This window comes from Schistocerca cancellata, chromosome 6, assembly GCF_023864275.1.
Source record: "Schistocerca cancellata isolate TAMUIC-IGC-003103 chromosome 6, iqSchCanc2.1, whole genome shotgun sequence".
NCBI lineage: Eukaryota > Metazoa > Arthropoda > Insecta > Orthoptera > Acrididae > Schistocerca > Schistocerca cancellata.
The window spans coordinates 420,350,314-420,363,564 of NC_064631.1; the positions used below are offsets into that span (position 1 = coordinate 420,350,314).

Sequence of the window (13,251 nt, forward strand, 5' to 3'; positions counted from 1 at the left end):
CTTATAGCTTTAACAATAGCATCACGTCGGTGAGGAAGAGAGTCTGCAACTTTTTTTCAGGTATGGGACAAGGAAGAGAGATTTAGCAGCCAGTTGAGATGCAACGCAGTGCCCGAGTGTTCTATGCCATCGATAACGCTCCTGAACTACTTTTACAAATGACGCAGCCTGTAATTCATAGAGAAACACAAAGAAGAGTACTAGGCGGTGGACGATTTTCACAATGAAAGTCATGACGGACTACGACAAGAAAAAGGAAACTAATTCAGTCTGTCAGCTATCAGTGATTGGAATCTGTCACAATCGTCAAATATGGACTGTATTCATCCAAAATAATTTTATGATGAAATGTACACATACATTTAGGCTGTGGGGAAGCAAGATGGCAGTCTGGGACTCGTGAGAGACGCCACCTATAAAACAATAATCCGTCCTATTTTTGAGTGTTTTTCTGTCACAGTGGAACCCTTAGCAAATTGGTTTAACTAAAACGAAACAAAAGTTTTAAAAAAGACCCAAACAATTTATGAGTTGTTCTACTTTTCCAGCGCAATAACATCACTGAAAAGATGCAAAAATATTCAAGAATAATTTACTAATCCATACAACATAACATTCTAAGAAAAATCATGAAAAAGGTTGATTCCTTTTTCTCTATATACTTTCCACTCTGCGTGTTACGATGGTTTCTATAGACGTACTTTTATGGTACAACATTGTTTTGCATAACGACTTTATCAGTAGGGGTCATGCTCTTTTCCGGAACATTATGACGCTTTTAAGAACCACGTACATACAAATATATACTGAAAGATACTTTCCCCTATACAGCGTGTCTATGAGCAAGTGAAAACGAACAAAATCGAACCAAGTCGCTATAGAACGGCAATGTTCCCTAATACCCAACCCTTGAAACATTTTCGTTGGGAAAGGTGGAAAGACCTACACCCTAACTATACGGGTGTTGGGTTACGTAAAACGGTTCAAAATAGCAGGATTGTTAGGAACGTGTCGTTTCCAGAGTCCTAACGCCTCGCGATCGTGGCTTGGCGCCAAGTCACTCCACGCCGACAATAGCACAGGTTCTAGCAGTTCTTGGAAGTCATCGGGCCCACTGTGTTCTGATTCGGGTATTCAGCGTCAAATATTGACGTTAGACGTAGTTTCAGAACTGGTATGCCATCCACGCTATCTTGCAAGAGCGGCGAGTTAAAAATCCGCATCCAGCCATCTGATTTTAACTTTTCTGGGCTTCGCTCTAAACTAAGTGATAAAAAGTATCCGGACACACTCACGTAACGCGAAATTCATCACCAGATGTCACGAGGGCCGCATCAGCTATTATAAAAGGAAGTGGGGAGTATTATGTTGTCAGTAGAGATGCAGTAACAGCAAAATGCGTCGGCCAGAGGAGCTCAGTGTCGTCGAATGTGAAATAGTCGCTGGATGTATCCTAAGTCCATCAGGAACATTTTAAACCTTCTAGAGCTAAAGACTGCCGACATATCGTGAGACTTTAGGAAAAGTATCGTACACACAATCCGAAAGTAGCGAGGGCAGATAGAGGCGAAAATTATCGCAACGTCAGTTTAACATCGCATGCATCCAACCTGTTGGTAAGAACAATACACAGAAGAATGGAAGAGAAAATTGAGGCTCTGTTGGATGACGATCACCTGCCTTAGAAATGTTAAAGGCACCACAGAGGCAGTTCGCCTGATAGTTGAAGCTAGAGTGAAGCAAAATCAATCCTAGGGTTCCTCGGTCTAGAAGAAGTATTTAACAATGTGAGGAGTAGGATGCTCAAAATTCTGAGAAAAATAGAAGTAAGGTACAGGGAAAGACGGTTGATATACAGTATATACAAGAAGGGAACAACAAGATTGGAAGACCAAGAACGAAGTGTTGGGATTAAAAAGGGTGTAAACAGCCTTTCACCCCTGTTTTTCAATCTATACATCGAATAAGCAATGACGAAAATAAAGGAAAGGTTCAAGACGGGGATTAAGCTTCAGGGTGAATGGATATCAGTAATAAGAATCGCTGATTACAGTGTTACGCTCAGTAAAAGTGAAGAAGAAGTACAGTATCTGTTGAATGGAATGAAAAATCTAATTACAGAATATGGATTGAGAGCAAACGAAAAAGGAACGAAAAAGGAAAAGTAATGAGAAATAGCAGAAGTGACAACAGCGACAAGAGAATGAAATTGATTATCACGAAGCAGACGAAGTTAAGGAATCTACTGCCTTGGAAGTAAAATAACCCGTGATGGATGAAACAAGGTCTGCGTAAGAAGCAGAAAAGGACGGGTAATGAGCGCATTCCTTGCCAACGGAAGTCTACTCGTATCAGTTATATTCCGTAAGTCGAGATAGCTGTTTTTGAGAATGTAAATTTGGAGCACTGCATTGTGTGGTAGTGAATCATAGACAGTGAGAAAGCCGGAACAAAGGAGAATCGAAGCGTTTCAGATGCACTACTACGGAAGAATATTGAAAATCAGTTGGACTGATAAGGTAAGAAATGAGGAGGTTCTCTTAAGAGTCGGTGAGGAAAGGGACGTAATTGGACAACACTGACAAGAAAAAGGGACAATGTGGTTGCACTCCGTCTTCAGGCCACGAGAGGCCTACCGGGACCATCCGACCGCCGTGTCATCCTCGGAGGAGGATGCGAATAGGAGGGGCGTGGGGTCAGCACACCGCTCTCCCGGCCGTTATGATAGTGTTCTTGACCGAAGCCGCTACTATTCGGTCGAGTAGCTCCTCAATTGGCATCATGGGGCTGAGTGCACCTCGAAAAATGGCAACAGCACATGGCGGCTGGATGGTCACCCATCCAAGTGCCAGCCACGCCCAACAGCGCTTAACTTCGGTGATCTCACGGGAACCGGTGTATCCACTGTGGCAAGGCCGTTGCCAGAATGTGGTAGGAGATGTGCTAATATATCATGGTATAAGCTCCTTGGTACTTGAGGGTACTTTAGAGGGCAAAACTTGTAGAGGAAGATAGAGATTAGAATACGTCCAGCAAATAATTCAAAAGTGCTGCCAGCAGTCCAGCTACTGTAATGAATGTGCTTAGGGAGTTAAAAAGTATTGGGTACAGTGGTCAAAAAATGTTCAGATATGTGTGAATTCCTAAGGGACCAAACTGCTGAGGTCATCGGTCGCCAGACTTACACACTACTTAAACTAACTTCTGCTAAGAACAACACACACACCCATGCCCGAGGGAGGACTCGAACCTCCAGTGGGAGGGGCCGCGCAATCCATGACATGGCGCCTCTAACCGCACGATCACTCAGCGCTGTCTACAATGGTTGAGTATCTCCTTATAGCCATATATATTTGTTGTCAATGCTAATCGACATTTGAGGTAGTGTCAAGAGCATTGCCACTGGCAGAAGATGATTGGAAAGGAGTGATTTGGAGTGGGGTGGAAAGGAGTGATTTGGAGTGATGTATCACGTTATGCTATGTGGCAACTTGGCGGGAGGGTTTGGTTTTAGTGTATACCTGGACAAAGTCGTCTGTCATCATGCGCAGTGCCAGCAGTTCAGTAGGGAGGAGCTGGTGTTACACTATGGGGGCGTTTTTCGTGGTAAGAGAGTGGTCCCCTTATAGCGCTTAAAAAAACGCAAAATGTGGACGTTTATGAACACATTTTACAGCATTTTTGTTGTGTACAGTGGAGAAACATTTCGGAGACGATGACTGTTTCTGTCAGCAGTACACTGAATCCCGTCATCAAGCAGCATCTGTGGGGCAATGGTTTGTGGACATTAGGTTCTCCTAAAGTTCATCCGTCATTGTCACTGTACTGGATAAGCTTCGTCAAAAGACTCGATTTATACATTGTTTTAGATTCTTTATCAGTGTCAGCAAAAGCTTTTGGTACTAAACAACTAAAATAAGAGTAGTTTGTCCGAAAGTGAACCCTGTGAAAATATAACCTGCTGCTGGGTAAAACCGAATACCGTGTTGATCCACCTCATGTATTGTAAGATGCTTTGATCCACCTTGGCACGCTGCCCATAAAGGGGTCGAGACATTGCTGCTCAGTCATGTCCTGGCGTCCATCTGAGGTTGTTGAGAGTGAGTGAGGAAGGGTTCCAGCAACGTCGCGCTGCAAGTATCGACTGGTGTCGAGAATCCTCGGCCGGGTTCATGCCAGCAGATACCGCAAGCCTTTACACTCGGTTGAACCCTACCTCTTGGAGGAACCTGTTCACTTTGTCGACGCGGTTTACTTATGAATCATTGCTTTGAAACGCGAACCAATCGTGAGCTGCTACTTCCTTTAAAACTAGCTGCTAGTCTTCATACAATATAACAAACAAACATTCTGACCTAAAATTCTCCCCCAGGCAGTGAATATGACTCACTGAAACGCGATCTGAATTTTAAATGTAGATGTGAGAAGTCAACCTTACACAAAGTGCAACGAAAGGGGGGGGGGGGGGGAGGAGGTAGTTATAGTTACTCGGAAATAACACAACTGATACCGAACATGGACATGAACTGCAAACCTCATACTACATGGCAAATGATACCTACACTGTCTAAGAATCTGAAAACATTGAGCTTATGTGACGAATGTATTGTGTCGTCTCAGCAGCAGAATACCTCGAAGAACTCCACTAGTGTCAGTTTGACAGGGTTGTTAAAACCCTCTTTACAAAACAGTAGATTCTAGTGGGTCACGCATGAGCAATGTAACCCCGGATCAAACGCATCGTAAGAGTAAGATACTTTCAAAGAGTAAACAAGGAGCCAAATGCACATGCTGGAATTGTTAGTTCCAGTAAAAAAGCGTGAGTTAATAAATTATAGAGGTCGAAATCTATCACAGAATCAAAATAACCTACAAGCGGGTAATGTATGCAGTTTCGTCTAGGTGGATAGGAACACATATCGAATCGGAATACCTACCATCCCTTCCGAACAATATCTCAGAATTACAAAAGAAATAAGGTTACAAACTTTTTGAATCATACAATCTAGAGTGGGAAAATCTGCTTGCAGGTCACATGAATTGACAGATGCCTAGCACAAAGATGGATTCATATAACAGTGTGGTCTGAAGCAGTTATGCGCACAGACATCCAGTATTCTGCATGCAAAATCTGTATGTAAAGGACAATGTGGAAAGAAAAGATTTTATATAACTTGAAAAATATCGTGGAACCAGATGGTATGAATGCAGTTGGAATGTTCGTGGCTTGTTTTCTGTCGCTATTACACCAAAGGTTGCTGGTCGACTGCGTCCACATCACAAATCTCTGAAATAGTGCTTGTTCAGGGTGCTGACTGTCTATGGATCAACTGTGGTGTAGCTCTGCGACGCATGTAAGGTGATCGTTCCGAGACGACCGTCTTTCATAATAACCGAAATGTTGACTCCAGGGCTCGACAACAGAATCCTGTCTCGATACCACACAGGCATCGAACTACCTTCGATACCAATGAGAGCCGTCCGATATCTGTGTGTGATATATGTCCAACTATCCCAGTTCCTTGCTAAACCCGTGTAACTGTATGCCTAGGACGTGCATTGGTATCTGGCAGCCTCCACCTACGACGATCACCTTCAGACAAATCCTGCACAGGTTGGTGAAGAGAACCAGCCGTCAGTGGTCCAGGTTCTATTTCCGGTCTTCCCTAGTCTACCTTTTTCAAGAATGCGGTTCGGGAAGAGGAGAGGATGGGGGTTGGAGAGGGTTCGTACTATTTTTCGCAACGGACGTCTAGAGACCAAATGGATCGTGTGGCGGTTGCAAACTGTCTGATTGGAGGCATCCTACAATAAGGCAGCGCATAATGCACTCTCCTCGACTCCTTAACAGTCGTAATTTGTGGATAATGCTCATCAGCTGATGTCGTCGACGGCGAGCTTCAATTTTTTGTGTCTCTCGATAGCGGCTGAATCTTCGAATGACGTCCTTTTCCGCACGTCAGTTCCACGGGCAACTTATTGTACTGATAACTCTTTTTGCTTTAAAGTGGCAGCACGTACTGTGACACGTTATTTCGACAGGGTTATATTTCCAATGACGTGTGAACTTTAAAGATATTTGTCATTTCGCTTAAAATTGAAAGTAGTCATGTCCACTTCGTTAAATTATGAAATCTAGTGTTTAGGTAGTTTTTTTGTTGGCTTCATTGCCTTCTTTGGAGTATGATTAATCGCACAGGCTTTCTCAATTCGAAGAAATTAAGTACAAAGTTCAATTCGATGATTCACAGTACTAACCCTACTTTTACTTTCACATTTATGCATTTCCCTATGGTTGAACAGACACGTCTGCATCTTGCGAGTGACTCCACAAAATTCTATAGTACATTTCGTCCCGTCATGAGCGAGGTAGATTATCAGAGATACTACAATTATATGTAAAGACTCTAAGCGCTCACATAGCAGGCGACGAAACGTTTAAATTTCCTTCACACAAGCTTTTACGTAAAAATTACTAAGTCTAGTGAAAAAAAAACTGTTGTAAATAACTTTACAAAATTAAATTATTCATACTTTCATCAATTAACTACAAAACTATTGCATTGATAACAAATTAAATCAGCTGTTTACAAAAAATATCGCTTACAGGGAAATGAGTCTGTACAGTTACCATTTTATGTCAAAGAAATTATCGATACCCACCGGTATCAAAGGGTTCCTAATATGCATGAGGCTTGACTAAATCACAGTGCACATTGTAAGCTTAATTCGTCCGTTTGAGGTGTTTTGAGAGACTGAGCAGCACACACAAGCAGCTTTGACCTTCTTTGACTGAACACTTGGTGCTCTCTTTACAGAGAACAAAATCTTACTTAAGCCTCCACTACACAGGCGGCCGTTTGTAGTGATATCCTGTGATCAAAGAGTACTGAGAAAATACCTTTCAGATCAAAAAAACGTAAGGTGTGAAAATAATGACGAGATCGACCAAATGCTTGACAGGGAGCGGGCCGGTTGCTTGGAGTAGTACAGGGGCAAGAATAAGCATAATTCAAATGGTTCAAATGGCTCTGAGCACTATGGGACTTAACATCTGAGGTCACCAGTCCCCTAGACTTATATCTACTTAAACCTAACTAACCTAAGGACATCACACACATCCACGCTCGAGGCAGGATTCGAACCTGCGACCCTAGCAGTCGGGCGGTTCCGGACTGAAGCGCCTAGAACCGCTCGGCCACAGCGTCCGGCTAAGCATAATTCTTAAATGGGGTATTTGTACAAGCAATTTATTAACCGAAATTAGCTTTTCCTTCTCCAAAATAATAAAACTTCTCAACGTAGAATTTGTTAAAACAACATTTTCCTTGGGAACAGATCTCAGCATTATTAAATGAATTATTAAATGAATAAAATAACATTTTCTCCGCTCATTTGTTAGACAAGATTTGTGAAATTAGTACGCAGTGAACGGCTTCGAATGGCTGGTGAAGTTAATTAGATAAAGAAATATAATTCCATTTAATACTTGACTAACACAGCAATTAGGTTCACGGGCGTTGACATAAGCATTAAACCAGGCAACATGGTAATACTTTGCTTCTTAATTAGCCAATGGAGCCTCGGAATAATAATAACAATCTTCACATTAGTCAGCATATCAAATGACGCAAAGCTACATGGGGTGATGAAAGAGTTTCCGTTCGAAGGTCATACACTCCATAATCGGTATGTCAATCAGACGAAATCGCCGTGAGAATTCAGACCATCATCCAACCGACGCACCAAATCGAAGATACCGATTTGTAAAGCACCGCACCCTGTTGTGTGAAGAAGTGCGTAACTGTCTGCTGCACATCCTTGTCTGACAGGAATCGTCGACCCTTCAGGGCCTTTTTCAAGGGACCGAAGGCGTGACAATCTCATGGGGAAAGATCAGGCCTACAGGGCGGATGCTCGAGAGCCTCCCACCAGCTTTCATCCCCTGCAACGATGTGCTCAAGGAAAGTGTTGCGTCCTGCGTCGAATCACGACCAGCTGGAACTTGGCGCGAAATTCCACAAAGTTTTTTTTCCACAGAAATGCTGCCCCACAGACATCCTTCATTTTCCGATGGATGTCTACAGGTGATTGTCCTTTGACAGCCAAGAAAAGAATAACATGTTGGTCCTGTTTGGATGTATTTGGTAACAGTGTCGCTGTAGTTCACGTATCTACATTTGCTGTAGGCACGTCGGAAAGACACGAATGACACACTAATCCTCTGTCTACATGTCCATGCCTATATACCCGCATCGGAGTCGCACAAGGTTGCATATATGCTGCAGTAAATCTGTAAGTCCCTCATATATCAGAGAGAGAGAAACAAAATTAAAAAGACCATTAAAATCGTTAAGTCACCAATTAGACAAATAGCAACAATTGGCTACAAAAAAACAACAAGTGAGATGCCAATTAAAACAAAAGAGCTCCTCACCAGGTTATGACGACCTGAGCGATGTCTATCGCCTTGCGGCGGTGGCGTCGTGCGGGTGTGGTTTTGAGGGGCATGTGGTTAGCACACCGCTCTCCCGGCCTTGTACAGACTTTCAAGATCGCGAAACCTCTACCAATTGGTCATGTAGCTTCTCAGTTGGCATCACAACGCTGCCTTTACCCAGCACCAATCCTTTCACCAAAAAAAAAATCCATTTCAGTACCTGGAATCGAACGCGGGCCCTTCGCATTTCAGCTATCTATGTTGAAAACCCAGCTAAGGAGCTGGGCTGACAATTAGATGCGAATTATACTTCGTTAAACAAGTCTTAATATAGTAGATCATCTCTGCATACATTTACAGGGTTACAGCTGTATACGAATAAAAGGTAACTGGTCAACTGCACCTAAAACTTTGTTCTACTTTGACATTCCCTGAATTATCACAAAGCGGGTTGGAGTGGCCGAGCGGTTCTAGGCGCTACAGTCTGGAACCGCGCGACCGCTACGGTCGCAGGTTCGAATCCTGCCTCGGGCATGGATGTGTGTGATGTCCTTAGGTTAGTTAGGTTTAAGTAGTTCTAAGTTCTAGGGGACTGATGACGTCAGATGTTAAGTCCCATAGTGCTCAGAGCCATTCGAACCATTTTGAATTATCACAAAAAATGGTTCAAATGGCTCTGAGCACTAAGGGACTTACCTTCTGAGTACATCAGTCCCTTAGAACTTAGTATTACTTAAACCTAACTAACTTAAGTACATGACACACATCCATGGCCGAAGCAGGATTAGAACCTGCGACCGTAGCGCTCGCACGGTTCCAGACTGTAGCGCCTAGAACCGCTCGGCCACCTCGGCCGGCCGAATTATCACAATAACTTTAAAGATGGCTATTAAAGCTTTCCCCCCCCCCCCCCTCTTCCTGAGGCAATAAGTTAAAAAGGTAAAAGACGACAACGAGAAAACGATCCAGAAGGGATAGGCAAATGTGGGTAAGATGTCGTTACTCACAATAATACTGATAAACACGCCGATAAGATATTAACAATGCCAAGCAGAAAAGGTAAAAATTTCAATGCCAATTTTCGAGTGAGTTCCGAAGCGACGACCGCAACAAGTTTAATGCAATGTTCTCACCCAATATTTTCCCTCTGTGATCGTCCTGGGGCAACAGATCCACAGCCTTCAATGTCGTGTCCTAGACTTAATCAACTAAGGATAACAGCTTTGTCAAGACGCTTCACCAAATCAAAAACCAGGCCTGAATTGCAAAGAACGCACCAGAAATAGAAAGGCGCCAAGAAGAACTTTCTTACTCGGCCACAACATAGAGAATGTGGCAATGTACCACACCTAGCCCATCACCGGTTATGCTGTCACAACTCTCTCCAGCACGTAACTTACTCGGCCAATCCGCGTTAAGTCGGCGTTGCGCCCGCCGCCCTCTGGGGTGGGGGACACGGAAAGTGATCACCTTCTCGCCAGTTAAGAAAAAATACACTGATACATACTATCGATCTCGTACGTTCGCTTGGGACACTGTTTTGAACTGTCTAGCTACAGTTACCTTTCTGTCTTAGACAATGAGTGGACCGTAATCACGTTCTTCCATAACTAACTCTAATGAGTCAGAGAAATTCTGTGTAAATCTTAGGAATGATCCAAAAGCATAAGAGGAGGAAATAACTTTTCTGGTATTTTCCATTCTATCTCAGAAGTATGTATTTAATCTGACACAAAATTTCTTATACTTTAATATGGCCACTGTTCTGTGCACTAGAAATCCCATGGCCTCAAACACAGACTGCTTAAGAGAAAGCAGCTAAGTCGACGCCGTTTTAGATTCCACCGCGCTGCACATTCTTCATACTTCACTACTTAAACCTTACCCACTTCGAAAGCAAAGCGGTCGACTAACCAAATCAAAATACTTCCTTACTATCGTCAGTGGTTCATGGTTCTTGGTCTCGACGTAATTTCAATCTTGCTAATGTTACGGCGTCCTCTGATACAAACGCGTGTTTAATTAGTATACACTGTCTCCCTACTGGATATCATGTCAGTCATCAGAGAGAGTGCGCTTGTGGTTTCCTTCTGTGCGTTATCACAGATGCCACGAAAGGCGCGGATCTCACTGAGCCGGTACTACGTGTGATACGACACGTTCCATTAAAGGCTGCGCGGCGCGATGTTTGCGCATGCAACACTCCTGTTCTCACAGGAGCGATACAAGAGACAAGACACAGATGGTGGGAGTAGACTCGCGTGCGGCGTGTTACGTTCAGCCTCATCCTGGACAAATTCCGAGACTGGAAAGAAATATGACTCTCCTTCCAGCGTTAAAAATAAGTTTAGATATGTTAGCTACGTCTGGTAAGCGACATTGCAAAACCTCAAATATCCCACAAGTAATCCGGCCAGCGACTACATCTTTTACTGCAAACTCTCCAAAGTATCCGCTGTTTTTACTCAATAACTATATGCAGTAACGAAAAGAAACAGGTCATTAATAAACTGTGATATCGGACGATATGACTCAAGTTTTTTTACCAAATAGTTTCCTCAAAGTCGAATGAGAAAGATTACATAGCGGACAACGCGCGCGTATCCCGAAACTATGGTTTTTAATTTATTTAAGTGAAAAGTAAAATCTTTACTGAGAAACTGACTGCAACAGAGACGGAAGTAGCATTGTTTCATCCACATAAAACACTATTTAAGAAAGAAATTCGACAAAGAGCAGTGCAAATTGAGAAGTTATTTTGTTTTCGCTACCAGTTACACAATTCAATGTGCCATCTTCAGGCCCCATATGCACCTCTGAAAAATCACTCATATTGCGTCTGTTTCTGGAAGTCGTGAATTCTCAAGTGCTTCCTTCAAAGACTTGACTGCAACTGAGCACATCTGGAGGTGGCCCCAGTATTCAAATATCGATAATTTTTAGAGGTGAATATGGGACCTGAATATGGCATATTGAATTTCCGAAACTGGTAGAGAAAACAATACAAAATAACTTCCTAATTAGAACGGCTGTTTCGAAAATTTCTTTGTTATATATCTGACCAGCCGCTGTTCTATGTCCACAATGGATCAACAGAAACTAAAAACAGTTTTTTGAGGCACATCAAATCTGAAATTTCTCTCACTGTGTACTGTACGATACAGTTAATGTGTAGCAACCAGCACTTCCTATTGCACTGGGAAATACGACAGAGAGCTGTATTGATGCTGTAACGCTGTCTTCCCAGTGTCAACTAGTTATGTCGCTTCAACTACGCTTAAAAGCACTCCACCAATAAGAGTTGGTAAACTGGAAATTTGTGGTAAGGTCTTACGGGACCAAACTGCTGGGGCCATATGTCCCTAAGCTTACACACTACTTAATGTAACTTAAACTTACGCTAAGGACAACACACACACCCATGCCCGAGGGTGGACTCGAAACTACGACGCGGGGAGCCACGCGAACCGTGTCAAGACAACCCCTAGACAGCGCGAATAAGAGTTGCTTTTGCGTCATATCGCTTCGCATATCGTATCGCCACAGTAAGAACCATACCTACCTGTCACCATTTGCAGTGGAGCAGCAGGACGGGTCCTAGTTGCGTCTTGCTGCATCACATCAAAACATGGAAATTCCGAAAATGTGTACCAAGCTGACATCTTCAAGAGTTGTCCTCATCTCCGCGCAGACGTAGCAAGTATATTGTGAGTCCGTTGTTCTTGCTGCGAGGCTCTAATGGAAATATAAACTAGCTAAGGCTCACTGTTAGTGAAATTAAAATCAAGAAGTTTGTTGGGATGGGATCAACTTTTTATTTTGCACATTTCATTAGATAAAGCCGAAAACTGATCGCAGAAATTGGTGTTGTAAAAAAAAAAATTCGTTTACAATATTCACACATTAAGTAATTAATCATTCCCGTTATGCACAAACGTAATCCTTGTACACTAATGAACATGATAAAACTATTGTTATTACTTCAGGTTCAAATTACACTTCCTAAACTCCACTACTCTCTGCCTTGCTCTCAGAGTCGCGATTTTGCACACACAACTTTAGTATTATTCGGCCCTGGTTTAACGACTGTACTGGGTAGCAAGAATTGCTTCACTTCGTGGCCATTCAGTTCTATCTCGTCATTCATTATTCTCCATATATTTATCATAAAATAAAGTGTTGGCTAGGTCATACATAGGAACAGCATAGTATTGAGAGATCCTCTGCTACTGGTAAAAACAATATGTTAATCATACTCGAGTAACGTTTAATTAATGATACTGTGAGAGCTATCGCTCTGGTCCGCGGATAGTCCCTCCATCTTCTGTCACAACAGAGAGTCAGATTACAAGACTATTCAGCTGGTATAATGTCTAACGATAGCAGGGAACACGAGAAATAGGGGCCTCGCAACGAACTTCTGACGTCACACTAGTCGCCTTCCCCACCATACTTCGCCAACACTCGGCGCCGTACAGGGCCCGTAGGAAACCAATGTCAATGAAAAGGTACCCACTTAAGGTCTTAACTTTGTCGTGTGCTATCGAGACCTTGCATGCACTTAAACACACAGTTAAGAATAATTAAACTCACCTGAAATACACCGACGGAAAAGTAATAATTAATTTAGGGTAATGAAATTAGGGACTGCATTAATCTAGGTACCTTATTCAAGTGATTAACATTGAAAGATCACAGCTTAATGTAAGAGCAAGATAAACCATTACAAATCTGAAATGCTGGTGCATTAATGACTGGTGTAACCGTCAGATTGTTGCGTGCATGCATTTTGTTACACAGGTGCCGGACGT

General features: G+C 42.8%; 1 pseudogene; it reads right to left on the bottom strand.

The window, feature by feature from the left end:
* Positions 1–2,806: 2,806 nt before the first annotated feature.
* Positions 2,807–2,923, bottom strand: LOC126089571 (5S ribosomal RNA; annotated as a pseudogene).
* Between the last annotated feature and the right edge of the window lie 10,328 nt (positions 2,924–13,251).